This window comes from Phocoena sinus, chromosome 2 (assembly GCF_008692025.1).
Source record: "Phocoena sinus isolate mPhoSin1 chromosome 2, mPhoSin1.pri, whole genome shotgun sequence".
Taxonomy (NCBI): domain Eukaryota; kingdom Metazoa; phylum Chordata; class Mammalia; order Artiodactyla; family Phocoenidae; genus Phocoena; species Phocoena sinus.
The window spans coordinates 3,395,990-3,423,127 of NC_045764.1; the positions used below are offsets into that span (position 1 = coordinate 3,395,990).

A 27,138-nucleotide genomic window follows, 5' to 3' on the forward strand; every position below is an offset into this window, starting at 1 on the left:
GTTGTCTCCAGCATACTTACATTGCAAGAAATGCTAAAAGATTTTTCAGACTTAAAGAGTTGTATTTTCTGAAGGGAAACAGTACACCAGATAGAACAGATTGAATCCCAGATCTGCAGGAAGGAATGAAGACCAGCAGGAAGGGTAAATATCTGTGCTAATAGTTAAAATAAAAGACTTCATCTTTGTGGTAATGCATATATGCATGTGCATACATGTGTATAATACTTTAAAATAATTTTTAAAACATTATTGGCCATTTACACCAAAAATAATAATATGTATTGTGGGTTTTATAGCATAAGAACACAAAATATGGGCTGGAGCAAATGGAATTCTTATACAGCTCATGAAGTAGTGTATTATTAGAAGGTTGACCATGAGCAACCACTACAAGAAATATCACAAAGATTTAAAAAGTCTATACAGGATATAAAATGGAATACTAAAAATTACACAGCTCACCCACACCCCAAAAAGGGCAGAAAATATATGGGAGGGGGAAACAAGGAGGTATTAGTCAAAGGGTACAAAGTTTCAGCTATGCAAGGTAAATAAATCCTGGAGATCTACTGTACAGCATAAAGCCTATAGTTGATAATACCATATTGTATTCTTCAAAATTTGCTAAGAGTATAGATCTTATGTTAAGTGGTCCTATAATAAAAAAGAAAAAAGGAGAAGAAGAAAAGAGAAGGTAAGAGGAAACCTCTGGAGGTAATGGATAGGTCTAAGGCATAGATTGTGGTCACAGTTTTACAGATGTGTACTTATCTCCAAACTCATGAAGTATGTACATTAAATATGGACAGTTTTTTCTATGCCAATCATATTTCAATAAAATGTTTTTTTAAGTTAGAAAAGAAGAATCAAAAGAATAAAGAACTAATGAGATGGATAATAACAAATTCAATTGGGAGACATAAATCCAATCATATAATAATGACATTTAATGAAAATGGACTAAACATTCCAATTAAGGGTCAGAGTTTGACAGACTGAATACAGAAGCAAGATGAAGTATATACCATTAAATATAAAGACATTGACAGGTTGAAAGTAAAAGGGTAGAAAACAAAACATACCATGCAAATTTTAAGCATGAGAAAGTTGGTATGGCTATATACTTATCAAACAAAGTACACTTTAAGCCAAATAGTATTACTAGAATATTTGAATTGAAGAGTATTGACTCTTTAAGTCAAAGAGGATTAAGTTAAAGAGTATTACTAGTCAAAGAGTATTACTAAAGAGGATCCCTTCCTAATAATAAAAGGATTAATTCTTCAAGAAGACAAATGCATGCAACTCATAAGAGATCTTGAAAACACATTTGAAAAATCAAAGGAACTGAGCAGAAGCAAGAAGAACTACAATCCTGCAGCCTGTGGAACAAAAACCACATTCACAGAAAGACAGACAAGATGAAAAGGCAGAGGGCTATGTACCAGATGAAGGAACAAGATAAAACCCCAGAAAAACAACTAAAGGAAGTGGAGACAGGCAACCTTCCAGAAAAAAAATTCAGAATAATGATAGTGAAGATGATCCAGGACCTCGGAAAAAGAATGAAGGCAAAGATCGAGAAGATGCAAGAAATGTTTAACAAAGACCTAGAAAAATTAAAGAACAAACAAACAGAGATGAACAATACAAGAGCTGAAATTAAAACTACACTAGAAGGAACCAATAGCAGAATAACTGAGGCAAAAGAACAGATAAGTGACCCGGAAGACAGAATGGTGGAATTCACTGCTCTGGAACAGAATGAAGTAAAAAGAATGAAAAGAAATGAAGACAGCCTAAGAGACCTCTGGGTCAACATTAAATGCAACACCATGCAACTCCCAGAAGGAGAAGAGAGAGAGAGAAGGGACCAGAGAAAATATATGAAGAGAGTATAGTCAAAAATTCCCTAACATGGGCTTCCCTGGTGGCGCAGTGGTTGAGAGTCCGCCTGCCGATGCAGGGGACACAGGTTTGTGCCCGGGTCCAGGAAGATCCCACATGCCGTGGAGCGGCTGGGCCCATGAGCCATGGTCGCTGAGCCTGCGCGTCCGGAGCCTGTGCCCCACAATGGGAGAGGCCACAACAGTGAGAGGCCCACGTACGGCAAAAAAAAAAAAAAAAAATTCCCTAACATGGGAAAGGAAATAGCCACCCAACTCCAGGAAGTGCAGAGAGTCCCATACAGGATAAACCCAAGGAGAAACACACCGAGACACATAGTAATCAAATTGGCAAAAATTAAATACAAAGAAAAATTATTGAAAGCAGCAAGGGAAAAATGACAAATAATATACAAGGGAACTCCCGTAAGGTTAATAGCTGATTTCTCAGCAGAAACTCTACAAGCCAGAAGGGAGTGGCATGATATACTTAAAGTGATGAAAGGGAAGAACCTACAACAAGATTACTCTACCCAGCAAGGATCTTATTCAGATTCCATGGAGAAATCAAAAGCTTTACAGATAAGCAAAAGCTAAGAGAATTCAGCACCACCAAACCGGCTCTACAACAAATGCTAAAGGAACTTCTCTAAGTGGGAAACACAGAGAAGAAAAGGACCTACAAAAACAAACCCAAAACAATTAAGAAAATGGTCATAGGAACATACATATCGATAATTACCTTAAACGTGAATGGATTAAATGCTCTAACCAAAAGACACAGGCTTCCTGAATGGATACAAAAACAAGACCCATATATATGCTGTGCACAAGAGACCCGCTTCAGGCCTAGGGAGGCATACAGACTGAAAGTGAGGGGATGGAAAAAGATATCCCATGCAAATGGAAGTCAAAAGAAAGCTGGAGTCTATCAAATAGACTTTAAAGACTATTACAAGAGACAGAGAAGGACACTACATAACTACATAACGATCAAGGGATCAATCCAAGAAGAAGATATAACAATTGTAAATATTTATGCACCCAACATAGGAGCACCTCAATACATAAGGCAAATGCTAACAACCATAAAAGGGGAAATCAACAGTAACACAATTGTAGTAGGGGACTTTAACACCTCACTTACACCAATGGACAGATGAACAGATCATCCAAAATGAAAATAAATAAGGAAACAGAATCTTTAAATGACACAACAGACCAGATAGGTTTAATTGATATTTATAGAACATTCCATCCAAAAACAGCAGATTACACTTTCTTCTCAAGTGCTCATGGAACATTCTCCAGGATAGATCACATCTTGGGTCACAAACCAAGCCTCAGTAAATTTAAGAAAACTGAAATCGTATCAAGCATCTTTTCTGACCACAACGCTATGAGATTAGAAATGAATTACAGGGAAAAAAACGTAAAAAACACAAACACATGGAGGCTAAACCATACATTACTAAATAAACAAGAGATCACTAAAGAAATCAAAGAGGAAATCCAAAAATACCTAGAGACAAATGACAATGAAAACACGACGATCCAAAACCTATGGGATGCAGCAAAAGCAGTTCTAAGAGGGAAGTTTATAGCTATACAAGCCTACCTCAAGAAACAAGAAAAATTTCAAATAAACAATCTAACCTTACACCTAAAGGAACTAGAGAAAGAAGAACAAACAAAACCCAAAGTTAGCAGAAGGAAAGAAATCATAAAGATCGGAGCAGAAATAAATGAAATAGAAACAAAGAAAACAATAGCAAAGATCAATAAAACTAAAAGCTGGTTCTTTGAGAAGATAAACAAAATTGATAAACCATTAACCAGACTCATCAAGAAAAAGAGGGAGAGGACTCAAATCAATAAAATTAGAAATGAAAAAGGAGAAGTTACAACAGACACCACAGAAATACAAAGCATCCTAAGAGACTACTACAAGCAACTCTATGCCAATAAAATGGACAACCTGGAAGAAATGGACAAATTCATAGGAAGGTATAACCTTCCAAGACTGAACCAGGAAGAAATATAAAATATGAACAGACCAATCACAAGTAATGAAATTGAAACTGTGATTAGAAATCTTCCAACAAACAAAAGTCCAGGACCAGATGGCTTCACAGGTGAATTCTATCAAACATTTAGAGAATAGCTAACACCCATCCTTCTCAAACTCTTCCAGAAAATTGCAGAGGAAGGAACACTCCCAAACTCATTCTATGAAGCCACCATCACCCTGATACCAAAACGAGACAAAGATACTACAAAAAAAGAAAAGTACAGACCAATATCATTGATAAATATAGATGCAAAAATCATCAACAAAATGCTAGCAAACAGAATCCAACAACACAGAATAAGGATCATACACCATGATCAAATGGGATTTATCCCAGGGATGCAAGGATTCTTCAACATACACAAATCAATCAATGTGATACACCATATTAACAAACTGAAGAATAAAAACCATATGATTATCTCAATAGATGCAGAAAAAGCTTTTGACAAAATTCAATACCCATTTATGATAAAAATTCTCCAGAAAGTGGACATAGAGGGAACCTACCTCAACATAATAAATGCCATATATGACAAACCCACAGCAAACATCATTCTCAATGGTGAAAAACTGAAACCATTTCCTCTAAGATCAGGAACAAGACAAGGAAGTCCACTCTCACCACTGTTATTCAACATAGTTTTGGAAGTCCTAGCCACGGCAATCAGAGAAGAAAAAGAAATAAAAGGAACATAAATTGGAAAAGAAGAAGTAAAACTGTCACTGTTTGCAGATGACATGATACTATACATAGAGAATCCTAAAGATGCTACCAGAAAACTACTAAAGCTAATCAATGAATTTGGTAAAGTTGCAGGATACAAAATTAATGCACAGAAATCTCTTGCATTTCTATACACTAATGATGCAAAATCTGAAAGAGAAATTAAGGAACCACTCCCATTTACCACTGCAACAGAAAGAATAAAATATCTAGGAATAAACCTACGTAGGGAGACAAAAGACCTGTATGCAGAAAACTATAAGACACTGGTGAAAGAAATTAAAGATGATACCAACAGATGGAGAGATATACCATGTTCTTAGATTGGAAGAATCAACATTGTGAAAATGACTATACTACCCAAAGCAATCTACAGATTCAATGTAATCCCTATCAAATTACCAATGGCATTTTTTACGGGACTAGAACAAAAAAATCTTAAAATTTGTGTGGAGACAGAAAAGACCCCAAATAGCCAAAGCAGTCTTGAGGGAAAAATGCGGAGCTGGAGGAATCAGACTCCCTGACTTCAGACTATACTACAAAGCTACAGTAATCAAGACAACATGGTACTGGCACAAAAACAGAAACATAGTTCAATGGAACAAGATAGAAAGCCCAGAGATAAACCCATGCACCTATGGTCCACTAATCTATGACAAAGGAAGCAAGGATATACAATGAAGAAAAGACAGTCTCTTCAATAAGTGGTGCTGGGAAAACTGGACAGCTACATGTAAAAGAATGATATTAGAACACTCCCTAACACCATACACAAAAATAAACTCAAAATGGATTGGAGACCTAAGTGTAAGACCAGACACTCTAAAGCTCTTAGAGGAAAACATAGGAGGAACACTCTTTGACATAAATCACAGTAAGATCTTTTCTGATCCACCGCCTAGAGTAATGGAAATAAAAATAAACAAATGGGACCTAATGAAACTTCAAAGCTTTTTGCACAGCAAAGGAAACCATAAACAAGACGAAAAGACAACCCTCAGAATGGGAGAAAATATTTGTAAACGAATCAACGGACACAGGATTAACCTCCAAAATATATAAACAGCTCATGCACCTCAATATTAAAAATACAAACAACCCAATCCAAAAATGGGCAGAAGACCTAAATAGACATTTCTCTAAAGAAGACATACAGATGGCCAAGAAGCACATGAAAAGCTGCTCAACATCACTAATTATTATAGAAATGCAAATCAAAACTACAATCAGGTATCACCTCACACTGGTTAGAACGGGCATCATCAGAAAATCTACAAACAACAAATGCTGGAGAGGGTGTGGAGAAAAGGGAACCCTCTTGCACGTTGGTGGGAATGTAAATTGATACAGCCACTATGGAGAACAGTATGGAGGTTCCTTAAAAAAATAAAAACAGAATTACCATATGATCCAGCAATCCCACTACTGGGCATATACCCAGAGAAAAACATAATTCAAAAAGACACATGCACCCCAATGTTCACTGCAGCACTATTTACAATAGCCAGGTCATGGAAGCAACCTAAATGCCCATCGACAGACGAATGGATAAAGAAGATGTGGTACATATATACAATGGAGTTTTACTCAGCCATAAAAAGGAACAAAATTGGGTCATTTGTTGAGGCGTGGATGGATCTAGAGACTGTCATACAGAGTGAAGTAAGTCAGAAAGAGAAAAACAAATATCGTATATTAACGCATGTATGGGGAACCTAGAAAAATGGTACAGATGAACCGGTTTGCAGGGCAGAAGTTGAGACACAGATGTAGAGAACAAACGTATGGACACCAAGGGGGGAAGACCGCGGTGGGGTGGGGATGGTGGTGTGATGAATTGGGCGATTGGGATTGACATGTATACACTGATATGTATAAAATTGATGACTAATAACCTGATATATAAAAAAATTAAATTAAATTTTAAAAAATCCAAGGAACTAAAGGAAGAATAGACAAAGCCACAAAGATAGTGGAAGGTTTTTGCGGTACGTGGGCCTCTCACTGCTGTGGCCTCTCCCGTTGCGGAGCACAGGCTCCGGACGCACAGGCCCAGCGGCCATGGCTCACGGGCCCAGCCACTCCGCAGCATGTGGGATCTTCCCGGACCGGGGCACGAAGCCGCGTCCCCTGCATCGGCAGGCGGACTCCCAACCACTGCGCCACCAGGGAAGCCCAGTGGAAGGTTTTTTAACATCCTTCTTTCAATAATTGATGGGGAAAAATACTAGTAAAAATATAGGTTATTTGAACAACATGCTCAATTAGCTTTACGTAAGTAATATTTTTATAACACAACTCCCAAATCTATAGTGTACATTCTTTCTAAGTGCACATGAAACATTCAGCAAGTAGACCATAAACTGGGCAGTAAATAAGTCTCCATGAATATCAAAGGACTGAAATAATACACAGTGTATTTTCTGATCACTATGGTTTTATGTTGACTTATTTGATGGCTCTTTAAAACACATAATGCACATTCTCTTGGAGTTTATGTGAAACAGTTACAAAATTGATGAAATGCTAATTAAGAAAAATAAAATCTCCTAATAAAATTTTGGTCATAAAATTTTCAGTCCCTCATCTGCCATCTTAAACGAAAAAATCCAAAATTCAATGTTTTACACTAAAACAATGATTTTTAAAACCTTAATCCCATGGATACTGAAAAATACTCTTCAAAGTAGCAATGGTTTAAGAAGAAATTGAAGAATATAATGGCAGGCTATTTTGAAAAAAAAATAATAATGAGATCACTATCGAAACCAATTGGGCTCAAAGATGATATAAAAGGGGAGGAGAGATGAACAGGTAGAGCACAGAGGATCTTAGGGCAGTGAAAATACCTTATGATACTATAATGATGGATACATGTCATTTTGCATTTGTCCAAACCCACAGAATTCACAACAGTAAGAGTGAACCCTAATGTAAACTATGCACTTTGGGTAATTGTTATGTGTCAGTGTAGGCTGGACAATTGTAATAAACATACCACTCTGGTGGGGGATGTTGATAATGGGGGAGGGATGCCATGTGTGGGTGAGGGGAGTTTATGGGAAATCTCAGTACCTCCCACTCAATTTTACTGTGAACCTAAAACTGCTCTAAAGAATAAAGTCTGTTTTTAAAAAGAGTTAAACTCAAAGGCAACATCATAGCCTTAAATATTCTTATTATTAAAAAAAAATTTAATAAGGAAAATACATTAAAAATGAAAATAAAAGCAGAAAAAAATGAATTAGTAGAAAAATGAATTAAATAAGTAAATTAAAAACCTGGTTCTTTGACAACAAACAAAATTGATAAACATTTGGCAAATATAATAAAGAAAACAGTTTTAACAAAAAATTAATAAATTAGAATGAGAAAGTGATAAACATCTGAGATAAAGGTACAAAGGAGATTAAAACTATTCACAATTTTATGGTAATAAATTTGAGAATCTCTACGAAAAACCAAAATGCTTCTCCTAGTAAATATAAATAACCAAAGCTTTTGCAATGCAAATCAATGCAACAACACGTAGAAGGCTTGAAAAGAACAACATCTGAGAAAGCTACGCAGAAACCACCTTCAAAGCAGACCTGGAACTCTGATGGATTTCCTGATAGATTTCTTTAAATTGTCGATGTGTGATTAACTCCTATGTCACACAAACTTTTCCAGAGAGTACAAAAAAGTGGAAGGAAGTAACTTAATAAATCACATAACCCTGACACCAAAATCTAATGAAGGTGGAAAGAAAATGGCTGAGGGAGGGGCAGAGAATCTTTGGTGCAGGGTGAGCAAGGCTGGAGAGAGGGCGGTACACCACCCAGATCACTGATCAGTGGTGCTGAGCAGGGAGAGGAAATGCCAAGATACACCCAGCAGGGTGGACACAGGAAGACGTGAGTCACTTCCATTTGCGAGCCTCTCCATGTAAAAAAAATTAAGTAATGCCAAAGCAATTTTGCAAATATAATAACAGTTAACAAACACTTTAAATACTTATAAAAATATAAATAAATGCAGCACTATTAGAGCATGATGTGGAGATAATCAAGAGTAGATGTGAAGCCTTTAAAGAAGTGAGATCCTTCTAGCAACACTCACACCACCCACAAACCCACCACACACACACACACACACACACACACACACACACACACTTCCCTGGCGACAGATGGACTAATGCTGAGAGTGGAGTTTGTGAGAGCAAGCGGAAACAGAAACTTTAAACGTTTCTGGAAACAACTCTTTATGTTTCTGCCTCCTGAGTGTGACGTACACCATGAAGGGTATAACTTGGTTGCCAGTAGCATTACTGTGACAGGGAAGAACAAATCTGACTCCATATTAGATCTGTTTCTTTCACGCTAACCTTTGTATTCTATGCTTTTGCTACAAGTTAAAAATGTTACCTATTGCCTGAAATATACAGGATAGCCCATCCTCAAGGTCCTGACCTTTAAAGGCATAACACCTTTCCCTTCATATAGAGATAAAACGTTGCAGAACAGAGAATAACACGTGTCTTGTTGGAGGTTTGTAGGAACATCGTGACCTGACCTACGTGGGCAGCTGCAGGAACAAAGGATTCCAGCACCAGGAAGTTTGCAACAAGCAGCCACACCCCGTCCCTTTTTAGTATAAGAGAAGCCTGAATTCTAACCTGAATTCTAACTCTGGTAAGATGCGTCTTTGGGACAGCAGTCCCCCATCTTCTCAGTCTGCTGGCTTTCTGAAGGAAGTTGCTATTCATTCCCCCAACAACTTGTCTCTCGATTTATTGGCCTCTCATGTGGTCAGCAGTATGAGCTTGGACTTGGTGACATGATCATTTATGATGAAACATTATCAGAACAAAACAGTGTTTATATGATTAACCTTATTATATGCTATTACCTCAGAAGTTCTAATCATGAAATCTGCAGAAAGATGTGTTGCCAACCTACCCTTGATGTCAGGCAGGGAATTTCTAGCAGGGAATACCCTCCATGCCTCAGTTTCTGCTTCCCAGGCCTGTAGAAAGCCCAGGGCCAGGTCTGGATGGGCCAAGGGCAGGCTGGTGTTAAGCCCAGAGCCCCTGCTGCCTTCTTCCCTAAGGCCCTGTGCTTATTCTGTTGTACTGCTCCTGACTCCTTTGTCATTTGTTATAATTTTTACTCTCAGGTGCCTCTTTGCCTCATTTGGCAAACTTGCCTCCTTTACAGCTGTGCGAGGCCATGAGACTGGGTTCTGGCCAATTGGATATTAACAGAAGTGGTGTGTACAATTTCCAGATGTCATGAAAGGAGGAGACAGGCCCGTATCTTCCCCTTTTCTCCTTCCTGCTGGCTGGAATGCAGACGTGAGTGCTAGAGCTGAAGCAGCCATCTTGGGCCATGAGGTAAACTTGGGAAACAGAGCCCAACACAGTGGAGCAATAAGATATAAGGAGCCCAGGGAGCTGGCTAACCTTAGGGTGAGCACAACTCCCCCAAATGCTCTGTGAATCTGGGGTCACCAAAGAGGAGAAGAGGTTGGAAGGTGGGGGCCCAGCACTGGCCTCCTCAGGGGAGGTTCTGCCTCTTGCCTGCTGGGAGAGGAGTCTGGTTCCTCAGAGCAGCTGTCACCTGCCCTGCAAAACTAGATGCCATTCTTCTTTGTATCAGCTGGACCTCCTACACGCTTTCAACTTGTAGAAAGATGCCAGAGAAATTAGGCTGGTGTCAAGCCAGGTACAATTAACACCCCTTCTTGCCTTTGTCCTGGATTCGTTTAATAACTGTCTTTGTAGGTTTTGTTCAGAGCTCCTCACAATTGCTGTCAAATAACTCCTTGGCTCTACATGCAAGAGAATCCAATGCAGCTATATGCCTCAGAAGCTCATATGGGAGGAAGGATGTGCCCGAAAATTCCTTTTAGGGAAGGAGCCCAGTTCATGGGAAATAGGCTGGTGTAGGGACCCCTGTCTGACAACCTCAAGAGAATCCTCCCAGCCTTGGACCTCTGACTCCTGCCTCCATGCTCTCAGAGGGTCCTTCCAAGTGGAAGCTCCCACTGTCCTTTCCAGAGCTGGGAGAGGGAAATGGGACTCCACTCCTCTGCAAGCTGTGGCTGGGGGGTCTGGGGGGGACTTGAGGGGCTGCAGCTGCACAGACCTCCCCCAAACCTTGATAGTCTCTGAAGAGAAGGAGCAAGAAGAATCCAGATCATGGAAGGCGTGCTTAACAGTACACCTGGGAAACCCATCAGAGTCTTCTCTGAAATGGCCCTGAGCCTGTACTTCCTCCTCAGTGGTGAGCAGCAATGACCTGCAGGTCAGCTAAATCTTCGCATCCCTTCAGATCTAGAAAAGGTTGGCTCTCCTTCTTCTCCATGACTCGCGGGTGTTCAGAGCATTCCCGGAGATCTCACATGTGCGTTGGGGGGCTTCAGTTGTCATGTCATTTTTGCCTCCACCTCTGAAATCTTGGACTCACTTTTTTCTGACCAAGACACGACGGTCACACCATCCTTGACTTACACACACCCAGGGTGACACAGCACAGGCACTGACGATCAGGTAGATGCCAGCGTTAACGTCGGGGCGAGCCCACCACGGCTACCAGATGAACACCAGCAGGCAGAGTCCCCACAGGCACACACACGTGGTGCTGGCGAGAACAGGGAGCTGTACAAATTGTTGAAAGCCCAGAGGAGGGTTATCTGTGTACCAAGCCATCTTATATCATCATTCTTACTGGAAGAGTCACTGTGGCTACACCCCCATCATAGTGCCCACCTCATGAGCTCTTCACGCATGTCAGACACCATTAGATGTCTCCCTAACAGCCACCTCCTGCCTTTTCCCATCTAATGAAACCTCATTTTTATTCAAGCATGGGGCCCTGCTTCTCAAAGGTGAGCCCTTTGACAGGACCAGGGGGTGAACCATGTGCCTGAGCGATCCTCAAATCCCATTGACCTTGGCCAGGGATGGGAATAGCTGTGGGCACAGGAAACCAGAGCTAGCCAGTAGTAGTCTCCTAGAAGCTTCTGGAGCGTATTTTCTTTCTTGGTAAAAGTAATAAGATACGAAAGGAAAAGCTCTCTTCCACTCCCCTTTCTTCCCTGCTCTTTTTTTTTGTTTGTTTGTTTTTGCGGTACGCGGCCTCTCACTGTAGTGGCCTCTCCCGTTGCGGAGCACAGGCTCCGGACGCGCAGGCTCAGCGGCCATGGCTCACGGGCCCAGCCGCTCCGTGGCACGTGGGATCCTCCCGGACCGGGGCACGAACCCGTGTCCCCTGCGTTGGCAGGCGGACTCTCAACCACTGCGCCACCAGGGAAGCCCTCTGCCCTGCTTTTGAATGCAGCTGCATGAGGACCATCTTCCCAGAGTTGGACAGATACGGCACAACCAGGAGGGAGAGTCCCCAGGCCAAGGCCAGTGGGGCAGAGACATGGGAAGAGCCTGGGTCTTCCGGAACCCCTGACCTCAGGACACTCCTCATGTGAGACCATTTAAGCTCCCAGGTTTCAGCCACTTTGAGAGACCTCCTGCTTCCTGCAGCCACACAGCCTTTCACCAACTCATGGGTCCTCTCCCCTCCTCTCTGCGCCTCTCACACTGAGATCAAGTTCTCTTCATCTTCTCCTGCAGTCCAGTTTAAACAGCTCTTTCATTTGCTGTGCAAATGAAATGTGCCTTTCACAGTCTCGTTTTGTGTCCCAAAGAGCTTAGTCCAGATATTTTCCCAAACAAAAAAGAATTTCCTCCCTAAGAAGAATTCTGGTGCTGGCCCTCAATAGGCTTTTTGTCTTAAAAAAAAAAAAAAATCAGGGCAGATCCCATTCAGGGACCTCCAAGAGATAATAATCTCTACAAATCATGGGATGCCCTGATTGTCCGCCGTTGATTTCACTCTTACTGGTTGTAGAGCCCAGAGAAAAGTTCAAAGCATTTCCATCTCAGGAAACCCATGCTCCCACCCTGGGGTGTCCCATCTGAGCCTCAGTTCCTTGGAACGAGGGCCTCTCCCACTCTCATTGCAACCTTTCTCTCCAGGCTCTGCCCCATGGTTCTGCTGTTGACACATCCTTTCCTGCAAGCAAACTAAACTTCCCTCCCCTCTGTCCTTCTCACATAACAGCGCCCTCTCTTCTCGAACAATCGTATGGACACCAACGGGGGGAAGTGGTGGGGTGGTGGTGGTGTGACGAATTGGGAGATTGGGATTGACATGTATACACTAATATGTATAAAATGGATAACTAATAAGAACCTGCTGTATAAAAAAATAAACTAAACAAAATTCAAAACAAACAAAAAAATCAGTGCCCTCTCTTCTCTTACTTCCTCCCTTTTCCTCCGATTCCTTAATGTCCCACGTAGACCCACCCTTGCCCATCTCCACTCCAAGCACCTACCTGCCTGATATAGAAAAAGCACTTCTGCAGCTCTCACTGGTGCCAGGTGCTGGACCAGGCTGGGGAACCAGCTGTGGTCAAGACAGACCCAGGGGTGGAGCTCATGGAGCCAACATTCTGGCGGGAAAATGAACTATGAGCGAATGATTACATAAATAATTAAGGACAACTGTGACAAGCACATTTCATCTTTCCTCAGAGAGGGGTGCAGGGGACGGTCCTCCTCCCAACCCCTTTTAAGGGGTGTGACACAGCAAGGAGCACACATAGCAGGAGACACTTGGCTTCAGACTCTGGCACTGGCTCTTTCAGGAACCGGGCCTCAGTTTCTTCATCTGTAAATTGGGAATAACGACACTCACCTAGAAATTTGGCTGTGAAGATCAAAGCTCCTAAAACCCCTAGTGTAGCACCTTGATATGGTGCTTATCGTAGTAGAATGTGAAACTGGACGTTTCAGCCGAGGCACCAAAGCTATAGTAACTGCTACGTTATGATGGAGATCTGAGGCCGTTTGCAGAATTTTGAAGTAGATAATTGAAAACTGGTGACCCAACCTCGAATCCCTTCACTCACAACAAGAGTTGGGTGCTGTGGGTCCCACCTTCATCTCAAGGGTGGCTTTGTAGTGGGGAGGTCTCTGCCCTCTGCCTTGGGAGAGGCTTCGGGGGGACCGTCAGGAAGTTTGATGTGTCCCTGCAGTTGGAGACGCAGGGCTGGTGCCGACTCCAGCCTGGAAAAGCCAAGGCAGCGGTGTCAGCGAGTCAGAGGCACCACCGGACTAAGAACTTCTGGGTCCCCTTCTCTTCATCCCCCTCACGTCCAACCTCGGAGAGGGCAGAAGAGATTACCGAGCTGGGGAAGGAAGATGTGCAAACTAAGGAAAAAGAAGAGGAGGTCTTTGGGATGGAGGCGACCTCCCCTGCGGCCAGCGGAGGCCTCTTGAGGGAGCTGAGCGGAGCGTGACCTGCGGGTGAAGATGGAGTTTTGTTCTGGGTCTGGACTGGTCTTCTCTAGGAGTGACTGAACCCAGGCTATGTCTGGGACTTAAGTTCATACAGCAATTTTAATGATCTAACAGTGCTCAGAAAAGTCAGGGCACCCACCAGAACTTTTCACTCAGGGCAGAAGGAGGGTAGCGGCTGTGAGAAAGTTCAGAGGGACAGTGGGAGACCAAAACCAGAACTGCTTCTGTGAACACACCCACAAGTCCTGCCCGTGAACACACGGGTTACACGACCGCGGATGTGGGCAGGCCAGGAGGTGCGCCCAAGAGGTGACGGGAATGGTTGAGTCTTACACGCCTCCCATGCTAAGCGCGGGGCCGGGAAGGGTCCCAGCAGTTGCCCTGAGTCCCCTGTAGCAGTGCTAGGACTTCAGTTCTTGGTAAGAGGGGAAGCGATATTAAGCCCAGACCATGGTCCCTGGATCCACATGAGCGAGGCTGTCCTCCCCTTCCCGTTTCACAAAATTCTCATGCTCAGGTGGGCTTCTGAGATGTTCCCTTTCCCCTTTCAAGGCTGTCTTTGAAAACTGCTCTAACCCATTATCTTCTTCACATCGCAGAGGCTAAAGGAGGAACCCTCAAGGACTCCGCCTCACCCATCTGCCTGCAGCTACCATCAATTCCCTTAATGGGAGACAGACACCAATTAGGCTAAATAGTAAAGGGCAGATGGCTGAGGCCAAGGATGAACACTGATCTGAACGTACAATAAATATAAGTGACCCTGGTAGAAACAGCCAGGTGACCACCAAAGATCTGTGCTGCCCTTTCATGGCGACAAGCAGTTACTGGAAAGTGGCTGCCCAGCAGGGAATTATGTTCTCCAGATGGCGTTGCACCCGGTGGGCTGCGTGTCCCCTCCAAGCTAAAGGGGTTAAGAAATCAAGGCGCCTTACGCATGGTCGTCTTCCCCAGGCGCAGGGAGCATTGAGACGGCTCTGTGTAGCTAGACAAAAGCACAGCCCCTGAAGGAAGGGGCCTGGGTCCCGGGAGACCACAAGGAAGGTCACCGTGTTAGTTTCCCAGGATTGCCTAACAAAGGACCACTTACCTAATGACTGAAAACAACAGAACTCTGTTGTCTGACAGCTCTGGAGGCCAGAAGTTCAAAACCGAGGCATGCGCTCCTAAAGCTCTAGAGGAGACTCCTTGAAACGTCAAGCCTCTGGTAGCTCCAGGTGCTCCTAGGGTCGTAGCTACATAACTTCATTCTCTACCTTCATCTTCACGTGGTCGGCTCCTCTGTGTCTTCTCCTCTTGTGTTTCTTTTTTCTTTTAATTTTTTTAAACTTTACTTATTATTTTTGGCTGCTTTGCGTCTTTGTTGCTGCGTGCAGGCTCTCTCTAGCTGCAGTGAGCGGGGGCTACTCTTCGTTGCGGTGTGCGGGCTTCTCATTACGGCGGCTTCTCTTGTTTCAGAGCGTGGGCTCTAGGTTCGCAGGCTTCAGTAGTCGTGGCACGCGGGCTTAGCTGCTCCACAGCATGTGGGATCTTCCCAGAGCAGGGATCGAACCCGTGTCCCCTGCATTGGCAGGCGGATTCTTAAGCACTGCACCACCAGGGAAGCCCTCCTCTCATGCTTCTTATAAGGATTTGTCATTGGACTGGGGGTCCATCCAGTTAATGCAGGGTGCTCTCGTCTCGAGAGCCTTACTTAATTACATCTGCAAAGACCCTTTTTCCCAACAAGTTCACATCTACAGGTACCAGGGGTTAGAACTTCAACACACCTTTCTGGAGGCCGTGGGTCAACTCACTACAGTCACCTACAAACATGGCCACACTGGATGACAATGTGAGAGGAAAATAAACTGTTACTGTGTTAAGTCACAGCAAATTTTGGGTTTTATGTGTTTCAGCAGCAAGCATGATATTAACAAGACAGTGATTGGCCCTGAAGCTTCCCAGAGGTGAGTTTGATGGACTCAGTGAAAGTGCAGAGAACACAGAATACCTGAAAGTGGTGTGGGAGGAGAATGGGCAGCTGATGGAGGCAGGGAGGCTGGAGAGAGAGAGGAAGCTGGGGAGCCAGGGTAACAACAGCTGAGGATGCCGAACCCCCATCAGGGAACTCCCATTTCTGCCTGCCTGCCTTCCTTCCTCCCTCCCTCCCTCCCTCCCTCCCTTCCTTCCTCTCGCTCTCTCTCTCTTTCAACATACATTTATTGAGTGCAGACTACATACCAGGCTGGGTGCTATGGCCCCAGCAATGACCACAAGAGAGAATATCCCTCCCTACATGGAGCTAACATTCTAAAGGGGTCGATAACAGACCTAAAGGGAGAAACAGACAGAAACACAATAATAGCAGGGGACTTCAATACCCTGCTTCCAACGATGGACAGATCATCTAGACAGAAAATCAATGAGGAAACATGGACTTAAAGTACACACCAGACTAGAGGGACTTAGCAAACATTGACAGAACTTTCCATTCAAAAGCAGCAGAACATGTACTCTTCTCAAGGGCACATGGAATGTTCTCAGGAGAGATCATACGTTAGGCCACAAAGCAAGTCTTAATAAATCTAAGAAGACTGAAATTGTCAAGAACCTGTTCCAACCTCAATGGTATGAAACTAGAAATCAATTGCAAGAAGATAACTGGAAAATTGACAAATACATGGAGATTAAACAACATGCTACTGAACGCCCAACAGGTCAAAGAAGAAATCAAAAGAAGAATTTAAAACTCTTGAGACAAGTGCAAATGGAAATGCAACATGTTGGCCAGGATGTGGAAAAAAGGAAACCCTTTTACACTGCTGGTGGGCATGGAAATAGTGCAGCCACTGTAGAAAATAGTATGGAGGTTCCTCCAAAAATTAAAAATACCATGTGACCCAGCAATTCCCCTTCTGGCTAGTTATCTGAAAGGAACTCTAACTTGAAAAGATATATAACCCCCCAATGTTCACAGCAGCATTATTTACAATAGCCAAGACATGGAAGCAACCTAAATGTCCATCAACAGATAAGTGGCTAAAGAAAATGTGGAATATTATCCAGCCATAAAAAAGAAGAAAATCTTGCCATTTGCACCATCATGGATGGATCTTGAGGGCATCATGCTAAGTGAAATAAATCAAACAGAAAAGGATGAATACCATATGATCTCACTCATACGTGGAATCTAAAAACCAAACGGAAAAAAACACTCATAGTTACAGACACGAGATTGGTGGTTGTCAGAGGTAGGGTTAGGAGTCAAGAACTAGATTCACTGTGGCCATCAGCCCACATGTATACAAATATCGAACCATTATGTCACACACCTGAGACGGATATAATGTTGTATGTCAATTAGACCTCCAAAAGTGTGGCCCTAGAATGGTAATCCCCCTTTGTTGTCTGATAGAAACAGATGCAAAACTGCTCTGAGTAAAGCAGAAACTAACACACCATTGTAAAGCAATTATACTCCAATAAATACGTTTAAAAACAAAAAACATTAAAAAAAAAAAAAGAACTGCTCCGAGGGGCCCCCAAGTAACCAGATAACGGGGTACGTGACCCAAATTACAACATGTATGAAAAAATAATTCTCAATCCACAGTGAGATCAGAACCCCAGAATTCTAAGTATACTTTCAATAATTAAAACATAAAAGAAGGAATTACATAACATGGAAGAAAATCTTTCCACGGAAAGAGAACGCTCAACCTCACTAGCAGTCAAAGAAATGTAAGCTAGGACAACACTGAGGTTCCCTTGTTCTGCGTAACGGCGAGTGAAGACTAGAAGAGGGTGATCCTCGCGGTACTAAGACGGAGGATAAGAGCCCCTGTCACCCTGCTAGCAGGGCGCACCTGGAGTCTTACCTTGGGTGTCCCCGTGTTACTGACACGGGTCCTTGGACTCTTTAGTCAACAGCAGTTGATAAGAGGCCAGACGAGGAATTCGGGCATGACTTTCCTGCTGCAGCAGGAGGGAGCGAAAGCAAGTAATGCGTGCCCTTGCCGGTAGGAGAGCGGGCTGGTTCCTTAAAGAAGGTGAGGGCGGAGGCAGATCGGTGGGTGGGGCCGGAGGCGTGGCCTAGCTGGTCGGCCCACCCCCTCGGTGGTGCCCTGGTAAGGATCATGCGCAGTACGCCCCTGCTTGTGCACCCAGCCCCTCAGAAGTGGCAGTTGATCTGTGGCCTTTTTGAATCTTACTGTTCGTAATTACCCTGACTGAGCCTGTGTGCAGTTATTTCTCGTCCTGTAGAGTTTCTTTGCGTTCTGTTGCTGGAGGACACGTCTGTCCAGCTGCAAGCACTGCAGCAAACGGTCCCGCGTCCCAGGTCTCAGCCTGTCTCACCCAAAGCAGAGCCCGAGACGGCTGGCTTCGAGGTGATCCCAGGAAGCAGCAGTGCAGGACACAGGGTGGGAAACAGGGAAGGAGGGAAGCCAGGCCGACGATGTGTCATCAAGTCCCCTGAGGTGGATGCCGGTACCCAGTTCTGCAAGTGCCCACCTGGGCATGAAGGGGAAGCCGTCACCCAGCGGCTCTCGTCGCCACAGATCCAAGTGGCCTCCCAGGCAACGACGCTTCCAGATCGCACACCTGGGGGTGAGAGCAGCTTGCAGCAGCTGTCCACGCCAAGGCTTCAGAAGAGCCCCAGGGCAGGGATCAAGAGGCCCGGGGGAGGTGCGCTCAGGCTGCTCCTACACCAGCCGATGCTCATCACAGAAATGGGAAGAGATGCCATTACTGATGCCCCACTGATGCCCCCAGCGGACACAGTCTCGGAATTACCCATCAGAGCATCCATCTAGGGGAAAGACCCTAACATGGATTTAACTATAGTGTATTTAACTGTACCTGAGAACGGAAGGGAGAGAGGGAGGGAGGGGATGCAGAGGAAGCGAAACAGGAAGGAAAAGAGGGAGGAAAATGTCTATTTGTTCCATTAACCTTCCCTAGTCAACCATATTTTCCCCACTGCCCTGGGGAAAGAAGCCACAGCTGAAAAACAAAGAGACCTACAAATGGTTAATTCTCTGCTTTGAGCTTCCCGTGGCCTTAATGAATTAAGTTTAAGGATTTTTTTCAAGATTAGTTTTACCTGTACTTGATGTTTGCTTTACATTTTGATCTTAAAGTGTAAGCCTAGCACATGATGCAACTTACACGGCAAACGGGATTTTGCAGGTGTGATTAAGGATTTTGAGGTGGCGAGATGGTCCTGGATTATTCGGGGGGTGGGGCGGTGTAATCGCAGGGTTCTTTAAGGGGAAAGCTGGGTCACAGTCAGAGGAGGCGATGTGACAATAGAAGCAAAGGTCAGAGAGAGAGCAAGGGGCAGATGTGAAGATGCTGAGCTGCCAGGCTGAAGATACAGGAAGGGGCCCTCGCCAGCCATGCCGGCTGTCTCTAGAAGCTGGAAAAGGGAAGGAAACAGATTCTCCCTCAGGGCCTCCACAAGGAACACAGCACTGCTGAATTTGATTTTAGGACATCTGACCTCCAGAACTGTAAGAGAGCAGATTTGTGTCGTGTTTTCTTTGGCCGCGCTGTGCAGCATGCGGGATCTTAGTTCCCCAACCATCCAGGGATCGAACCTGCGCCCCCTACACTGGGCACGTGGAACCTTAACCGCTGGACCACCAGGGAAGTCCCAAATTTGTGTAGTTTTAAGCCACTCCGTTTGTGGTAATTTGTTACCACAGCGGCAGGAAACTGACACAAACCTGGACAAGCACATTTCCTCACCTGGAAAGAGAGGGGTCGCCATTGTCTCTCTCACTGTTCTGAGCATCAGACCCAGTGTTTTACGTACCATGCTTACAAATACGCATAATGAATGTTTGATAAACAACACTTATTCTTTCTGACCGCCTAGCTTATCACCTTTACCTGGAAAGCACCTTGGAAAGCATTAAGAAAAATACAATATGGAATTAAACTAACCAGCGAGGTAGCTCTGGTTAGCTAGCTTTTATGTAAGGTCACCACTTTGCATTGAGGCCCAGGGAAGTTAAGCAAGTTGCCCAAGGTCACACAGCCATTTAGTGGGAAACAGAATCCAAATGCTTCGCCCTCGACCCTTAGTCGGACTGGTAACTGACCACACTTACGCTTCTCTTCTAGGGAAGCTGTCCCGTATGCAAATGCCTCTGCCCCACCCACAGGACAACCTGATTCAGGCAGGCGGTGCCCAGGAATCTGCATTTCATCCAGCTCCCTTGTAATTTGTATACAGGCTGATACAGTGACCCCACGGTGAGCAATGCTGCCCACCCGTGTTGCCAAACAGCTGTGAGCTGTTGAATGCTTCCATCTGCTACCACTTCTTTGAGGATACGGGAGGCCACAGAATCCTACCATGTTGTTGACTTTTTATTTTGAAAAATTTCAAACATACAGAAAAAGACTACATCAGTGACCACCCACAGAGTCACCACCCAGAATAAGGAGCTGCTAGCGTTGCAGCATCTATGTTACATCCACATATTTTCCTTTTTGGCTGGACCAACTTAACGTATGTTACAGACAACATGACATTTTCCAAACTGCACCTAAAAACTGGACGTTTTCCTACCATCCACAAGAAATCGTCACACTTAACAAAACATCTTCAACATCTTCTTAAGATGCTCTAATGAAGAAGAATGACTTCAGTCTTCAACATTACCTAATAATAATTTCCCCAATTTCCCCCCAAGTGTCTTTAATAGGTGACTTCTTTTTTTAAATCAGGAAGTGTGCGCTACCAGTTTTGAGGTGACTAGTCTAGACAGAGTTTGAGGATTTCCTGTACCCACGGAAGAGCACGCAGACGAAAGGCTGGTCCCTCTCCCTCCCCATCCCCTCCCCAGCCCGGGCCTGACAACATCGAAGTTCCCCCTCTCAGGCTCTCACCCTTTTGAGCTGAGGATTGCCAGTAACAGCATTCCCCTTCCCAAGACCACAGATCCTCTTCTGCGGCCGCTTCCTATACCTACAGCTCTCTCTCCAGGTTCTGGGAACCACTGAGACCTAGATAAGACAAGGGATCCCAGCTCTTTCCAGCCCCAGGGTGCTACCCTGCTCACACCTTGTAAATCTCTCTTTGTAAAAACCCTCTTCGGTTACACCACTTCACTGTGCTTTCCCTTTCCCACTGGGACCCTGACTGATGAACTCGTTGGTACCAGAGATGGCCCCAGAGGAAAATAACTCTCATGTGAGACTCTAGGATGGGACTGCTCACATACTGGAGATGTGCAGGGATAACCCCCTTACCAGAGGGAGATAGAACACAGGTAATCTATAAACTATGGTGGCGTCAAAGCTGCTCAAACCATCACCAGCAGTGCATTGGAAGAATGCAGATAGAAGGCAAGGTGTTGGCAGATGGAGTGCCTTGGCTGTGCTGACAATGGTGATTACAGGTCTGTGGTGTGGATGGCTTTTCTGACAGCCCCCAGAGACTACACCTACACAAAGAAGGGACAAAGTGAAGGTCCTGAATGCCCAACTCAGAACATGGGTGGAAACCCCCAAATCCTCCATGGTAGCCTTGAGGGAGTTACTGATCTTCTGCTGGGCAGATATGCCCAGGGACTGATTATAAAGGGGACAAGGTGACAGACATACAGAGTCAATTAGATTTTCAACCCCACCAGATTTCTTATGTTTTCCACTGGTTGGAAGGGTGGGACCCTGATTCATGGGTTGGAACGTTGGAGCAGAGACAGATGTGGCTGCCAAGTTGCCTCACGACCCATCCCACACACTTAGTGTCTCCAGGCCCATAATCAGAGTTGTATCCTAGGATAGCCCAGATGGAGGAGGACAAAGCCTGGTACAGGAGGAGAGAGACTGTACGCCAAAAGTTTCACAGGGAAACCAGCAGGAATCATGGCGTGTTTATTGGAGGGAGTTCCAAGGGCATTGGATGGAGATGGACAAAATTTAAAACTGGGTCGGAGAGAATTTGATGATACAGTCATGCTCACTGAAGATTCAGGATTTCATGTGCTGGCGTGAACCCCAGGGAGGGGCATTCAGAGCTATGCTGGACTCCACAGAGGCTGGCAGTGAAGGAGGACTTTTCTAACATTCTGGAGGAGAGGAAATTTGAAGGCTCAGGAAGTTAAGAATGTTGGAGGGGTCTCTTCTGTACAACATCATAGCCACACCTAACCACACTCCCTGGGAGGGCTAGAGGATAACTCCCTTCATGAGGCCAGAAGAATTCCACTGTCAAGTGTTCACAGGCCTCCTTGAAAAGCTCTTCTTGTCTGTTTTCTGTAGGCAGGAAATGATAGTGGGAGAGACTGCAACAGAAGTAGGGTCTCTGGTGTTAATGGAAAAAGTGGGATCCCTGCAGAGGAGGGGTCAGGTGTCTCAAAGACACAATGTGCACAGTTGTAATAACGTAAGACTGGAGCGGTCATTGGACTGTTTGGGCCTCTATGGATCTGCGGCCCTGGCTACCTGATCATGGGGTCACTATGCCTGCAGTAGATGTACAGACTATTAAGAAGCTGCTTGACATATATAAGCAGAAAAATTCTGGGCCTGGTGGGCAAAATCATAGTAGAGAATCAAAACTTACCCAGTGTTTGGACCCAAAGGCCCAGAATCCCTTGACTTGGGGGGTGGAGCTGGGGTGGGGGGTGGGGGCAGGGGTCTCTTTGAGCAAGTGCTTGCAATGCAGCCATAGGTCTATACTATGAATCTTCCCCCAATCCTCCCCAAAAGACCCCTGGCTCCACTGAACAGAACAGGAAAAGGGAAATATCCAGACCTTCCAGGGACTAGTAGATACTGTGTCTATACTCATGCTAACCACAGGAGACTCAAATTTCCATAGTGGTCCCACAGTGAGAGTATGAGCTCATGGAAATCAGGTCTGTCTTACAGTGGGTTCAGTAGGACTGAGGCTCTATCCTGTTCTTATCTCCCCAGAACACATAATAGTAATAGATACATTAGTAACTCACAGAATCTCACAGTGGCTCCCTGACCCATGGAACGCAGCCCATCATGGCAGGAAGGACCAAGTGGGAAACCGTCTCCTTTCAAGAGGAACTTCCCCCTCCCCCCACTACCAAGATAAAGAACCCAAAGAGATATCATAACCCTGGGAGAATGGCACAGATTACTGTAACCATCAAATACTTAAAAGATCCAGGAGTGGTGATTCTGACCACATTAATAGTTAACTCATGTTTGACTGGGGCAGAAACCAGATAGATCGTAGAGAATGAGTATAGATGGTAGAGAATTTGGTCACTTGCTGATGCCAAGTCCAACAGCAGTTCCAGATGGGTATCATTACTAGGACAAATCAAAAACACCCCCGGCACCTGCTATGAAGCTACAGGAAGCTTTTCTTCAATTCCAAGCAGCTAAGCGGATGGCCTTCACATGGCAGGGACAACAGTACACTTTCACCTGAGGCTTTGTATCAGGGCTGTATAGACTATCTTGTTCTCTGTTGTACTATAGTCCACAAGAACTTGATCATCTTGATTCTCAGAGAACATCACTGTATTTAATTCATGACCTGTACAAATTGGACCTGGTGAGCAGGAAGTAGCAAACAGTTTAGGTGTCTTAGTAAGATACATGCATTTCAGGCAACAGGAGACAAACCCTGTGAAAGTTTAGAAGCATTCCATATTGCAAAGTTTCTAGGCACCCAGGGCCCTGAAAGATGTCAGGAATGAGTGACAAAATGCACTTCCTAATACAAAGAAAGAGATACAGTATTTGATAGACCTGTGGGTTTGGGGGATAACATACAGCATACTTGGGTTTGCTGCTCTGACCCATTACAGGGGAAACGACTGAAGTATGGATCTACACTGCTTCATGAGCAGAGACTAATGGGTTGGCCAACTAGTCAAGAACTTAGAAAGAATGAGATCGGAAGATTGATCGGAAGAGTATATGAATAGACTCCCCAAATGGTATTATTCCCTGAGCTGAATAGCCAATCACCTGGTGACAGGTTGATGACACTGAATCCTTTCCATCACCGCGGGGGCAGTGATTTGCCCTCGTACGAATAGATGCATAGTCTACATAAGTGTTCACTTTCCCTGATCATAAGACACTGCCAGCACCATCATTCCCTGCAGAATGCCTTATTCATTACCATAGACCTCATGTTGCTTGAGACAAGGAAAAAAAATGTTCTTTAAGTGTGAAGAAAGTGCAGTAAATGAAGTAAATCCATGGTTCACCCGTCTGCATCCTGTGTAAAGGTCTTCAGCCCCACACATGTTCAGACACCTTTTCACCAGCTTTTGAATAGATACTCAAGAAGTTGCCCAACAGGGCTCTACTGGTCTCAACTGGTTCAGACACTAGCTTGCTTGCTGGAGGGGTGCCATGGACTGAATGTGTCTCCCCAAAATTCATATGTTGAAATCCTAACTCCCAACGTGATGGTATTTGGAGATGGGGCCTTTAGGAAGTGATTAGGTCGTGAGGGTGGTACCCTCATGAGTGGGATTAGTGACCTTACCAAAAAACTCCTAGGAGCGCGATCCTCTCTTTCCGCCGTATGAGGTTACTACAGAAAGTTGCAGTCAGCAACCTGGAAGAGGCCCTCACCAGAACCCGACCATGCTGGCACCTTGATCTCAGACTTCCAGCCTCCAGAACTCTGAGAAATAAATTTACTCCATCTATGGCACTTTGTTACAGGAGCCCAAACAGACTGGGTCAAGGGTTCTGGAACACTGGGCTCAGTCACCGAAACATCTTAGGAAGAAGGTCCCAAATGGTGAGCCAACTGGAGTGTGCTGCAAATGAGCTCCGGGGATGAGCCGGGAGAGGACCCCATCCTCCAGGGCAGCTGGAGCAGCCTCACCAGAGGCTCCTGGGCAGGCGCCAGGGGGAGCGGGGTCCAATGGCATGCTGCACGGTCGTGCAGGCACACACACAAGAGCAACGCCCCGCACCCGTGGCTCCACCACCTGGCCCTGGACTTGGGCAGCAGGCCACGAAGTCTGCAGCTGCTGCTCATGGACAAGGGGCCCGTGAGCTGCTGGAGGACCCTGTGTTCCATGTGCCTGGAGAAGGACCGTGGGGGTGGGCAAGGGCTCCGGGCAGGCTCAGCTCGACCTCCAGCTTCACTTACATTGGACAGTTCTGTTGCGATTCTGGGTGACATACCTTTGAGTCATGTCTAAGCTAACTGAAGAAGCATCGCTCTAACAAGGCATGTTCACTCTGCAAGTTAGAACTGCTTTATTCTAAAGTAGTATCAGGACTTCCTGGTTGCACAGTGGTTAAGAATCCACCTGCCAATGCAGAGGACCCAGGTTCGAACCCTGGTCCGGGAAGATCCCACATGCCGTGGAGCAACTAAACCCGTGCACCACAACTACTGAGCCTGTGCTCTAGAGCCCACGAGCCACAACTACTGAGCTCGTGTGCCACAACTACTGAAGCCTGTGCGCCAAGAGCCTGTGCTCCGCAACAAGAGAAGCCACTGCAATGAAAAGCCCACATACAGCAATGAAGACCCAACGCAGCCAAAAATAATGAATTAATTTTAAAATTTAAATTTAAAAAATAAAATGGTTAATGGGAAATAAATTAGCTTGGATTTGAAATTCTACTCACATCATCACCTACACAAAAGTCAACATTATATGTGGCATGAAAAAGGAGGCGTTATTCGATTCCTTAAATATAAATCCATATAATAATAGAAATACATACGTTACATATATTTACTAAATATATTTAAATATAAATATACACATAAATGTAACTGTTGTAAATATCTGAATGGTGTAAAACATTGTATTACGTTTTGTGACCCACTACTACAAAAATATCTCCTCTATGTACCCAGTTTGCAATGTAAGTAGTAGTATTTTCTGTGGTGCCATGTTGTGGGAAAGGTTGGGAAGCTTTGCCCTAAGGTACTGGGGACCCTCATTTCCCTGCCTCGACCTCTGCCATGCCTACAGTGTATTAGACAAACCACAACTAGGGACTAAATGTTGAATGGAACCACTGAATTAAGGGTCTCCCTAAACGTAGCCTCAGCTCTCTATAATCATTTCCTTCATAGTAGCAGAAATAATTCCCCATAGGGTTAAAACCCCCTTCTGTGTTTTTTATATGGTAACACACACACACACACACACACACACACACACACACACACGCAATGTCTTCTGAGAGTATCCTGACATAAAAGTATGACCTGGGAGGAGATGGTTGATTTGAGGAAAAAGAGGGATAAAATAACCAATAAATGGTTAAAGTAAAATTTTAACTTAGAATTCTGGCCTGTCACAGGGACTAACTTAGAACTCTGGCGTGTCACAGGGACTCATTTAGTTAGCTGCAGCCAACATTGACAGGTCTGAGGCTAAAATGCTTTTGTCCTCAGGTCCCTAGATCCTCCTAGGCCTACAAATGAAAAGGGTGAGTTTAATAAAAGAGTGGAAACGAAGGGCACCATGCACGGACCAGACACAGAACTGCGCACACACTGACTGCATTTTATAAGGAATGAAAACAGGCTAAATTAATCTATGGCATTATCAATCAGGAGACTGTTATCACAGGCGGACTGGGGGAAAGGTGGTAAAAGACCACAGGAAGGGCTTCTGTGCTGTTGACAACGTAATGTCGCTTAATCTGAATGTTGGTTACATGGGCTCTTTCTGTTTGTGAAAATTTTTTAAGTTGTACACTTATATGAGCACTTTTGCATGTGTTTATTCTGCTTCAGTGAAAATATTTTAAATAAAATGGCAGAGAGATCATACAAACACAAAAATCCTTGCTGGTTAGGTACAGGTTTAGAAGAGAGAAAACGAAACCAAAAATCCAGGGGCCCCCGTGGACCACCAGCTGCACGTGAAGTAACAAGTGAGTGTTGCTAGACGCAAAGAAAGCAAGCTAGCCTGACACCTGGGCTATAATAAAGGACGCTTGTATGACTTACAGAGGTTCGAAAGTAATTCTTCTATGATTTGATGTAGCTCCTTGAGCCCTGACCAGAATAATGGGGAATTCTGATGAACATCCTTTGAAAAGGACATTGAGAACCAGAAGGGATTCAGGGAAGAGCAATAGAGATGATTAAAGATATGAGAAATAGACCCTCAAAAAACGG

General features: G+C 44.5%; 1 long non-coding RNA gene across 1 annotated transcript in view; it reads right to left on the bottom strand.

The window, feature by feature from the left end:
* Positions 1-27,138, bottom strand: part of LOC116746985 — a 46,314-nt gene that overhangs the window by 18,946 nt on the left and 230 nt on the right. The gene's annotated exons all lie outside the window — the stretch shown is intronic.